Here is a 12,198-nt window from a genome sequence, read left to right as displayed (position 1 = left end):
GGGCATGGGAGATCACTATCTCACCATGAGTCTCCTGCTGATACAGAAGAGTTAGTAGGCCAGTTTACTTTATATTTTATTTTCACCGTGCAAATGATCGTAACACTATTTGCTGCAACACTGCCAGCCAACATAGTCACTGTGTGTGGAGCTGACCTGCTCTGATTATCTTTAACTCATATAATGCTGCACTTATAATACCATGACATGCCTTAGAAGAAAGCTGAAGACCATTTTGGTGGAGGTTTGATATTTGTGAACCAGTGAAAAAAATGCCTTTTTTTTACAAAAATGTAAAACACAAAAAACTGCAACAAGCTTGCTGTAGTGATATGAATCAGACTCCTAGCAATTTTTTTAAAAATTCTGTTTATTGCAGAAGCTCAGAGAAGTGTATCTGACAGCTGCTGGCAGCCAAAAAGATTCAATTATACGCTGTGCAAACATTAATAAAAAAATAATGCCATTTTTTTAAAGTCACCTATTCAGGATTTGTGAAGAACAATATTTCTGTAATTAGTTCATTAATATTCAATTAGGGTCAGTGGGCTAAATAAAACCTTTTCAGAAACTAGAAGAAATTTTCAAACACACTGTGGTGCAGATGCCTACTTTCATTATCATCTGTATACAGGCGTACCTTATCTACTGGCCAGATGTCTGAGAACAATACTCCCCGATTATCATCCTGGCACAGTCTGCATCTCCGAGCTATGGTTTTCTGTGAGTGCACTGAGTAGATACCAGAGCATTTAATGCCACTGATATGTGGTTCATGTTTGATTTTTAAGACCCGTAATTTTTTTTCTTCCTCTTCTTGCGGTGATGGTATTTAGGGTGGCAGAATGGGTTGGTGATTGATTTTGTTGGTGGCCTTTCTTCCATGGTTCACTAATCACTCTTCAGTACAGTGCTGTGTCAAATATTGAGCTGAGAGCCAGGTGTTTCTCCACATTACTGGAGAAAACACTTAATTCTGTGCCCACTACCAACGCTGGATGTTGTAAGCTGCTTTGATTCTCAATATTAGGTGTGAATGTTGAGAAAGTAGCATATTCCCAGTGTGCCTCTATCAGTCTCCTGTACGTCAAAGATTGCCAATAAGATCATTTTGTCACCCTACATTTGCTATCTGAAACCCTGTCTATCATTGAAAATATTATTATGAGTTCCCATTTTATTCCCCTTTAGTGCTTGTTTAATGAGGGTTTCTTTATAAAGGCAATTATTTTTGTTATGCATTTTGCTGCAGTAATTGAAATTAAAATCCTTCATTTTCTCCTAACACAAATAAATGGCTTGTCCCTGAGATGACACATAATTTTCAGTTATATGACTATTATCTAATGTCAAATGTTAAACATTAACATATTTGCCTACAATGATCTAAGATATTTGTGTGTTGGAGTCAACAATACAGATGTATGGATGAACCTTCCCACTCTTTATCTTTCTGTCTTACTCTCACCTATTTCACATATCCTTTCTCCTCCTGTTTTTTTTTTAAATTCCCTCCTTTTGTATTTCAGTTTCACTCTTCTCTCCTGCGCTTCTCCCCTTCCTTTCTTCATAGCCACGACCTTTTCCACTCTTTCGTGTAGGACACAATAATCATGTTACCTGGCATGGAGGTTACAGGGGACGAGTCCTGCCAACAGAACGTGGGATGTTGCCGTTGAAATGGGCATTAAATCAGCCACCAAACAAAACAAATGGTGCCAATTTATACATCATTCTGCTGAGTTCCCTTGTTAATGATTTGGAGTGTTTTGAAGTGTAGAGAGAACTGTTAGTGGGCCGAACATTGATGTCACATTCTGAAAATTTGGCTCATTTTGCCAGATTGCCAAACAACGCATCCATTTGTTAGGTTGCTGGTTATTGGACATATAAGCATTCGATCTAAGTTGATTAGAGATGCATTGAAGTAAAATCCGTTGAACGTGTGATGGCGGTCACTTGGAGCCATTGGCCAATTTTTGTTGTATCTACTGTTCTTTTTTTTGTAGCTACTTCCTCACGGTGTCAATAATGATGTTTGGTTGTCTGTGGTGACACTGGTAACTCACCAAGCCTCATTGATGCCTGCCAGTTCTTTCATAGACATCACGGCAGTAACTTGAATCTAAATTCTCTTGACATAAGTTGTTTTTCTGCAGCTTTTACTTCATACCAACGTTTATAATTGTGGTTTCTTCAAATTGCCAGTCACTTTGTCCAAGCTATAACTCCTCAAGAGTGAAGCTGTGTCCTATCGTGAGATTCTACTTCGGGGTGTTTGTGAAGTGTTTTTGCTGTCCCCATGTGGAAGCATTTTGTCCTTCCTGCAGCTTTATGCTCACTATTGTCCTGGAGAATCTTTCATCTGACATTCTCACATCTCGCTTGCATCTTCATCAGCATGTTCTTAATCCTGGTTGTTCTTGCTCTGTTTAAGATGTCAGTATTGGGGGCTAGGACTGACCGAGCATGGCTGTAATTGCCCAACTGACCCAGGGATTAGAGGTGGAGGTTGAGGTTGCAACCTAGAGGTCACAGTTTAGAAGTAGGCCTGAATACTGGGTCTGCACTGGCCTGGAGCCAAGCAGGGCCAGTAGGGGCTTTCCATTTAAACTTAGGATTTTAAGTTGAACTTGGCCCAAACCCACAAAGAGAATGAATTACAGTATGTAAAGCTTAGCAAGAATTTGTCACTGACCGAATATAACTAGCACAAAAATATTTACATGACAATCAGCAACGGCCATTTATATTACTGAATTCCCCTTACACTGGTCAATATTATTTCTTTGGAGTTTGCAAGTAATGGTTACTAATAGAAACATAAAAAATAGGTGCAGGAGTAGGCCTTTCGGCCTTTCGAGCCTGCACCACCATTCAATAAGATCATGGCTGATCATTCCTTCAGTACCACTTTCCCACCTTCTCTCCATACCCCTTGATCCCCTTAACTGTAATAGAATTTTTTTTTTAGGAGTGAACATCTGGTATTTATTTATTGATATACGTATCAGGGACTGGCAACACCATAAATACACAACTCTTCACTTTGAACCTGTGTCCTTTCCATCCTGTCCATTAATGCTCTCACATTCAATGCACAAGCTGTTATGTTTGATGCAGATAAGAACATAAGAACATAAGAATTAGGAACAGGAGTAGGCCATCTAGCCCATCCAGCCTGCTCTGCCATTCAACAAGATCATGGCTGATCTGGCCGTGGACTCAGCTCCACTTACCCGCCCGCTCCCCGTAACCCTTAATTCCCTTATTGGTTAAAAATCTATCTATCTCTAGATACCTACTATGTCTTGACAGATGAACTGCCAGTTGTGATTAGCCTACCAAAAATAGATGAAGAGGTCACTTTTTTCCAGCCCTCTCTCAAGTCAGGTTGAGCAGTTTCATCCAAAATAGGACTATAGCGTTACTCCAAATGTCACCGCTTCAGATTCCAACAATGAAACATCAGAGTTCTGGGTAGTCATACCTGTCAAGACTGCATCTACAGTCAACATTATACAACAACTGTTGTTTTGCCACTCACCTATCACTGTCAGGCTTTTCTCCAAATGTTTAGCCAACACCTGTCCATGAAAAGGTTAAAGTGAAGACATTGACCCAGATTTTGCAGAGGGTAATGGCGATGACAGTCAGCATTCACCGTCATTACCCCTCTAAACCTGACTGTAACTTCAAGATTTAGCACATGACCTTCTAAACGTATAAATCCTTACGTTGTTGTCAGTCATTCACTGCTCCGACACTGGCTGTGCTGTAGACCAACCATCCCCGTAGCTGCCAATTCGTGAAATCAGTGGAACTGATGAAAACTTGAGCTTTTCTGCACTTTTATCTGGTTAGAATAGGTGTAACTGGGGTTTTAGCAGCATTATGACTGCTCAACAAATGTTCTAGCTCTGAAAAAACTATTTGTAGAATTGTGGAGTGTCAAATTTCACCATTATGATAAAAATTACAATTTTTAAAAACTTTTAAGAAGTTTGTTTATGATATTTCAGCTTTTACTTTATCCCCATGTCAAAGTCTCAATCTTTATATCATTCTCTGTAACATTTTTTAATAGTATGGATAAAAGCTGCTTTTTGTTTCCTGGTTTGCTGTCTGTGACAACTCTTCAATGTGATTTGCTGCTTAGACAGCTTGTTGACATCACTGCAGCTCTGTGATGGGGATTCCCATTACACAGTGCTACAATCAATTGCATGTCGAGAAAGCTAAACTTCTCGCCACAAAGATTGCGAGTTCTCTGTGAGCAGCTTTCTTTGATGCTAGGCGAGCGCCTTTGCTTCGCCGCTAACCGCAAACTACGGGCTACTATCTTGTTATTTTCTTGGCCACACATGCAATGATTCAGTGAATCAAAGACCCTGATTTGCATACGGGCATGCTTGGCTGCTGTGTTTGGCTATCAAAGTTGATAAATAATTGTGAATTCTTTCCTAACTGACAATCCTATTTCCCCATTTAACCTGAGCTACCTTAATTGCAGTCCAACCCATTACCGCAGCTAACCAGTAACTTCTACTATCCAGACTCAGTGCTATTATTCAATGTCTGTTAGTGTATTCGGTCTACATGCTATCCTTTCAAGTTTTTGCATTTTCAGTTTTTGAGGCTGAATACCAATTTGACCTGAAAGTTAACACACAAATCCGGGGTTAATAATCAATTTAAGCACAAACAGCCAGCAACTATAAGCTTATCTGTGATTGAGGAGGCTATGAATCAATCACATATGAGCCTTGGCATTGTGATCGCTGCACCCACCACAACCAAATGGGTGCAGCCCCATCAACACTCAGACTACTTGAAGCTATTTCAAAACAAGGTATTGAAGGGCCATGGGAAATTGTAAAGACCGCAGAGATTTTTTGCGAAAAGGCACACATAGCAAAAGTGATCAAATAATTTTCTTCATTTGAAGCAATAGTTAAATGCTTATTGGAGGGTTCCTTGTGCCCATGGAACAACCCCAGCATGAGCCTGCAGGAGAGATGGGGAAAGTATTTTGCATTCCCTAGTGGGCAACAAACCAGAATGCCTGAAGTGCCGAACCTGTTCCCTGCTATAATTTCAAAATGAGATGACAGATGTATCTCATCAACAGTGGTTATGATAACACTCAAAAGCAGTTGTTTTGTTTAACAAGTCAGTGCATCACTGAATACCAAACACCTGCACAAACATAAAGTAAATTGTATTCGGCTCATGCACCAAAAATCTATCATAAGGATCATCTATCAATAGAGACCCCACACATTGATGCCAACAATAAATAGAACCTAAATTAGTTGGAGCATCAGAAGCCAGTTCCAAAATTTGTCATTATAGTGTGAGGTTTGGCAATAGGATTAAAAAATATATACACATATTTTACTGCTGAAAGACTACAATGTAAATATAAAATAATCACAAGTAAATGCTGTCAGTTGGTCTGAAGATGGGTAATGGTAGGGGCACCAGCATCCTGGGTGAGAACGAGGGAAAAAACAGCCAGGGTTGTCCAGTCCTGATCACCATCAAGTGAAGTTTGGCAGCAAGTATACGCATGTTGACATCAAGTGAGGATAAAAGTGGACTTAAATATACCTCCTACTTTAAAAAAAATTGGTTCCAGAATGTGGGCGTTGCTGGCAAGACCGGCATTTATTGCCCATCCCTAATCGCCCCTTGAGAAGGTGGTGGTGAGCCACCTTCTTGAACCGCTGCAGTCCGTGTGGTGAAGGTGCTCCCACAGTGCTGTTAGGGAGGGAGTTCCAGGATTTTGACTCAGTGACGATAAAGGAACGGCGATATATTTCCAAGTCAGGATGGTGTGTAACTTGGAGGGGAGCTTGCAGGCAATGGTGCTCCCATGCACCTGCTGCCCTTGTCCTTCTAGGTGGTAGAGGTCGCGGGTTTGGGAGGTGCTGCCGAAGAAGCCTTGGCGAGTTGCTGCAGTGCATCTTGTAGATGGTACACACTGCAGCCACGGTGCGCCGGTGGTGGAGGGAGTGAATGTTGAAGGTGGTGGATGGGGTGCCAATCAAGCGGCTGCTTTGTCCTGGATGATATCGAGCTTCGTGAGTGTTGTTGGAGCTGCACTCATCCAGGCAAGTGGAGAGTGTTCCATCACACTCCTGACTTGTGCCTTGTAGATGGTGGAAAGGCTTTGGGGAGTCAGGAGGTGAGACACTCGTCGCAGAATACCCAGCCTCTGACCTGCTCTTATAGCCACAGTATTTATGTGGCTGGTTCAGTTAAGTTTCTGGTCAATGGTGACCCCCAGGATGTTGATGGTGGGGGTTTTGGTGATGGTAATACTGTTGAATGTCAAGGGCCGGTGTTTAGACTCTCACTTGTTGGAGATAGTCATTGCCTGGCACTTGTGTGGCGCGAATGTTACTTGCGACTCATCAGCTTAAGCCTGAATGTCATCCAGGTCTTGTTGTATGCAGGCATGGACTGCTCCATTTTCTGAGGAGTTACAAATGGAACTGAACATTGTGCAGTCATCAGCGTACATCTTCACTTCTGACCTTATGTTGGAGGGAAGGTAATTGATGAAGCAGCTGAAGGTGGTTGGGCCCAGGTCACTGCCCTGAGGAACTCCTGCGACGATGTCCTGGACTTGAGATGATTGATCTCCAACAACCACAACCATCTTCCTTTGTGCTCGGTATGACTCCAGCCAGTGGAGTTTTCCCCCTGATTCCCTTTGACTTCAGGTTTACTAGGGCTCCTTGATGCCACATTCGGTCAAATGCTGCCTTGATGTCAAGGGCAGTCACTCTCACCTCACCTCTGGAATTCAGCTCTTTTGTCCATGTTTGGACCAAGGTTGTAATGAGGTCTGGAGCTTAGTGGTTCTGGTGGATCCCAAACTGAGCATCGGTGAGCAGGGTATTGGTGAGTAAGTGCCGCTTGATATCACCTTCCATCAATTTGCTGATGATTGAAAGTAGACTGATGAGACGATAATTGGCCGGATTGGATTTGTCCTGCTTTTTGTGGGCGGTTTTCCACATTATCAGGTAGATGCCAGTGTTGTAGCTGTACTGGAACAGCTTGGCTAGAGGCACAGCTAGCTCTGGAGCACGCCGTCAGCACAACAGCCGGGATTTTGTCAGGGCCCATAGCCTTTGCTGTATTCAGTGTGCTCAGCCGTTTCTTGATATCATGTGGAGTGAATCAAATTGGCTGAAGACTGGCTTCTGTGATGTTGGAGACAGCAGGTGTTGGTCGATATGTATCTTCCACTTGGCTCTTCTGGCTGAAAATGGTTGCAAACGCTTCAGCCTTGTCTTTTGCACTCTTGTGCTGGACTCCATTATCATTGAGGATGGGGATATTCATGGAGCCTCTCCTCCCATTAGTTGTTTAAATGACCACCATCAGTCATGACTAATTGCGGCAGAACTGCAGAGCTTTGATCTGATCCGTTGATTGTGGGATCGCTTAGCTCTGTCTATAGCATGTTGCTTCCGCAGTTTAGCGTGCATGTAGTCCTGTGTTGCAGCTCCCCCAGGTTGGTACACTTGGTGCTGCTTCTGCATGCTCTTCCAATAGTCTGCTAGTATTCACTGTTTAGGCTTACATGTAGAAAAACTTTGCACTTGTATAGTGCCTTTCAAATCCTTGTTACATTCCAAAGCATTTCACAGCTAATGAATTATTTTGATAATGCTACATACTGTTATGAAGAAAAATGGCAGTTTGAGCTCAGCAAGGTGCCACAAATAAAAATGAAGTGAATGACCATTTCATCTGTTTTGGTGGTGTTGGTTGAGGGATAAATATTGCCCAACATACTGGGAGAATTCTCTTGCTCTACTTCGAATAATACCACCCGAACATGTAGTAGAACTTCGGTTTAGCATCTCCTCCAAAAGATAGTATCTCTGACAATGAAGCACTACCTCAGTAGTGTACTGAAGTGTTAAGCCTATTGGCTCAAGTGTCTGGAGTGAGACTTGAACCCACAACTTTATATCTCAGAGGCAAGACTGCTACCACTAAGGCAAACTGAAAAATGGTCATTTAGAGAAGGACCCACAACCAGCTTGTGCCATGGAACTAAAACGTGAGCTTTTAGGGGAGGGAAGGGCAAACATTGGAGGACAAGGAATAACTTACGAAACACATGCAAATATCGAACACTAAGGTTAAGGAATGAGCACATTTCAGTGCAGTGTACATTTTACCATACTTACTGTGCATGTTTAAATGATCATTTAATAGTTATTTTGTTTGGAAAAAACCCCTGGTACATTAACAATGCATTATATTTCATCTAGCTCACAACATTTATAATTACAAAATAAAATAAGAGCTCTAACTTGTATTGTGAATTATAATTAGGCAAAGCACTTTCCTGTTCAAAGTTACTTGAAGCTTATGCAAACAATATTTTCAAGGGGGTAAATGTTTGTTATTTTCCATCCTGGCAGCATTAGCTCTGCCAATCCATACTTCATTTGCATACAAAATGCTTCATTCCGGCAATCAATGAAAGTGCTGTATTTAGAGCTTATCACAAACATGCAGGGATTGGATTCTTCAGCCTACTCGTTAAATTCTGGCGATGCATAACAAAATGAAAAGGCTGGAGAACTGGAAACTGTGCATGGGATTTAGAGATGCCTTCACTTCATTTCAGACAATGTGTCAGAAAAAAGAAACATCACAGGTTTTATCCATTGGGACATACACATCTTAAACCAAAAAGGTAATTTTTGAAATGTCAGGAGCATGTTGCCATTATTATATAGGGAAATAACCCAGAAAGCAGCTCTGTCCTACCCTTAGGAGAATGTAATTTTTAATTGAACTATTCAGGATATTGTAGCGCAAAATTACATATATATTCTCTTCAAGGGAAAATGCTCATTAAATGAAAATGGACTTGCTATTGAAATCATTTGTTTATAATTTTTCAGTATTGTGCTTTTTCCTTCCTCTTTCTTACATCTGTTCCTTGAATTGGGTCAAGAACCACTCTGAAGTGTTTATGGACAAAGGAGCTCTGTGAGCTTAAGGCAACACATCCATATTGCCTGCATCAAATTCCACTTTGATATTTCTTTCATGTTACTGAAAATTGGGATAATAAATAAAAATTCAAAGAAACTGATTGTTACTTGCCCCACTAAACGCTATCCTACACACACTGCACAAATGCAGCTTGCAAGTTAGAATGCTCTCAAGATAGGATGTCAGATTCTCAAAACACTCAGCAACACTCACTGAATGTCTGTCAGCCATGGCTCAGTCAGTAGACCCTTGCCCCTGAGTCAGTAGGTTGTGGTTTCAAGTTCCACTCTGGAGACATGAGCACAAAAATCTACACTGTCGCTCCAATGCTGCACTATCAGAGGTGATGTCTTTCGGATGAGATGTTAAACTGAGAGTCTGCTCTTTCAGGTAGACATAAAAGATCCCGTGATACTATTTCAAAGAAGAGCAGGGGAGTTATCCCCGGTGTCCTGGCCAATATTTATCCCTCAATCAACATCGCTAACACAGATTATCTGGTCACTATCACATTGCTGTTTGTGGGAGCTTGCTGTGTGCAAATTGGCTGCTGTGTTTTCTACATTACAACAGTGACTACACTTCAAAAAGTACTTCATTGGCTGTTAAGCGCTGTGGGACGTCCGGTGGTCGTGAAAGTCGCTATATAAATGCAAGTCTTTCTTTTTTTCCTTCTGAAGTTTGCAATGTGGGTTCTGCTGTTAAATCTTTTCAATATATTAATCATTTGTTTACTCGTATAATTTCACTGACAGATCGACTCATTGCTTTACTATTGGATGATACCATGGAGATTGTCAATCTCAGTTGTCATTAACAGGAGACACCAAGCAAAAGCCAGGCATTCCCACCACAGAAAGAAGATAAATGGACGGCAAATAACTCACGGCTACTCTCATGCATTTCCCAGTGGTTGGCTGAACAGTGCTGGAAGCACAGATTGCGGAGAATCAGCCCATCATGCTGGTACAAACTATTATTGGGGTAGAAAATTCCGATGTCCCGGGTCCGTACGAAGTTTCTACGGACCCGGGAAGGCATCGGAAAAGCCGGTTTTCAGCGCGCAATGCACATGCGTCGAAAACAGGCTTTTCTGATCTGTCCAGCTGGACAGATCGTAGATATCTTGGGTGCGAGGATATTTGTACGGGCAAGATTGCGGTATTCATGCATATCTTGCCCGGCAAATGTCCTTAAAAATCTTGCACCTGAAAAAACAGGTGCATAGCCTACTTTCACAGGTGTAAGAGTTTAAAAACCTATAAAAAACATGATTAAAATAATATTTTAAAAAACATATTTAAGTTAAAAACCTGCCCACTCAGGTAATGTTATTTTAAACCCTAACCCTAACTTTTTTTTAAAATCGGCAAATTTTTTTTCTTTAAAAAACATGTATAACACTTTAATTTCTATTAGTGTATTGTGTGAGGTGCTTTTTTAAATGTTTTATGTAGTGTTTGTGCGTTTTGGGGTTTTTCTCATTCATAGTAATAGGAGATTCCTAACTTATGATTGTCCTATTACTATGAATGAGAAAATGCTGACCTGTGATTGGGTGTCCAGGCCCACGTGATTCCTGCAGACATCCCTACATGCATGCGCTGCCACGCGCAGGGAGAGGAGGCCTGTGGGTGCAGCAGCTTCAGGTAGGTGCGCATTTTTCTCTCTAAAATCTAGTCGAATGCCCGCGGGAAGGTGAAAGCGGAATTTCTGGGGCAATATGTTCTGGGTTATGTTTCTGATAATGTTGTTGTTGTTGAACAATTACACTTGCTGGATGCAGCTAATTTATGTTATTTTATTAAAGTTTCACAATTAAGTTTCCAATGTTGACAAAGTTTACAATGTTTAATCAATTTTTTTGTTCACCTGAACCAATCCTGTGTAGTGTCTCATTTGCAGAATAAGAGGGGGAATAGTTAACATGGTGGGATACAGTGGCCAGACAATAGTCAAACGTGCTCCTCACTCTTCAAGTAAAACGTTCAATTATGAGCTGCTGATGATTTTGCAGCGGCAAAATCACAACGATGCCTCCCCTGTGGTGGTGGTGGCATGGGTTCCTCGCCAGGCTCCTCTTCCTCATCTTCCTCCTCATTTTCCTCCTCCCCTCTCTCCAGAGGTGGTCCTACAATCCTCATTGGCAATTTCTGTCTCCTCATGGTGGCTAAGTTGTGTAGCATGTAGCACACCACAATGAACTCAGAGACCTGCTGAGGGGAGTATTGCAGGCAGCCTCCAGAGTGGTCCAGGCATTGGAAGCGCTGCTTGAGCACTCCAATTGTCTGTTCGACCATGTTACGTGTAGCTGCATGGCTCTCATTAAAGCGATGTTCAGCTACTATCTGAGGGTTCTGGAACAGGTCATGAGCCAGGTGGCGAGGCTGTAACCTTTGACCCCGAGCATCCAGCTCTGGCCTTGTGGTTGATGCTGGAACATGCGTGAGACACTGCTCTCACGCAAGATGAAAGCACCATGGATGCTCCCTGGATATTGGGCATTGACTGCCAAGATGCCCTGAGTATGGTCGCAGATGATTTGTACGTTCACAGAGTGGAATCCTGTTGTGTATGCATGCCTGTTTACTGTGTGATGTCTGTAACACTGTTATGCTGCATTGAATGTACCCTTACACTGTACACACCCTACCAGTACACCAGAGGGTGCTGCTGCTGGAGACCTAGGGGTTGCCTGCACACAGCAGGTAACCCAGTATAAAAGGGAACTCACAGCTTGTTGTTGGCACTCAGGAGCTGCAAATAAAGGACTGCAGGTCTGCACAGTTTAAGTATCATACCCTGCCTCATGGAGTCATTACTAAAGGTGCCTATATATACTACAACTGGTGACGGGAATACGAGGTCACGAACTACACGCTCAACATGTCTAACTTCAGCAACTTTCAGCATTTTACAGAGGGGGAAGATTGGGACGCTTTTGTGGAAAGATTGGAACACTTCTTTATAGTCAACGCCCTGGACGGGGACACACTGGCTACACTACCGAACAAACGCAGGGCCATCCTGCTTAGCAGTTGTGGGCCCACCATCTACGGTCTCGTCAGGGACTTACTAGCCCCGGAGAAGACAACCACCAAAAGCTATGAGCAACTTGTAACAATCATACAGGAACAATTAAAACGGAATGAAAGCATCCTC

The sequence above is a fragment of the Pristiophorus japonicus genome, chromosome 14 (genome assembly GCF_044704955.1).
Source record: "Pristiophorus japonicus isolate sPriJap1 chromosome 14, sPriJap1.hap1, whole genome shotgun sequence".
Lineage (NCBI taxonomy): Eukaryota > Metazoa > Chordata > Chondrichthyes > Pristiophoridae > Pristiophorus > Pristiophorus japonicus.
This window is presented reverse-complemented; position numbering follows the sequence as displayed.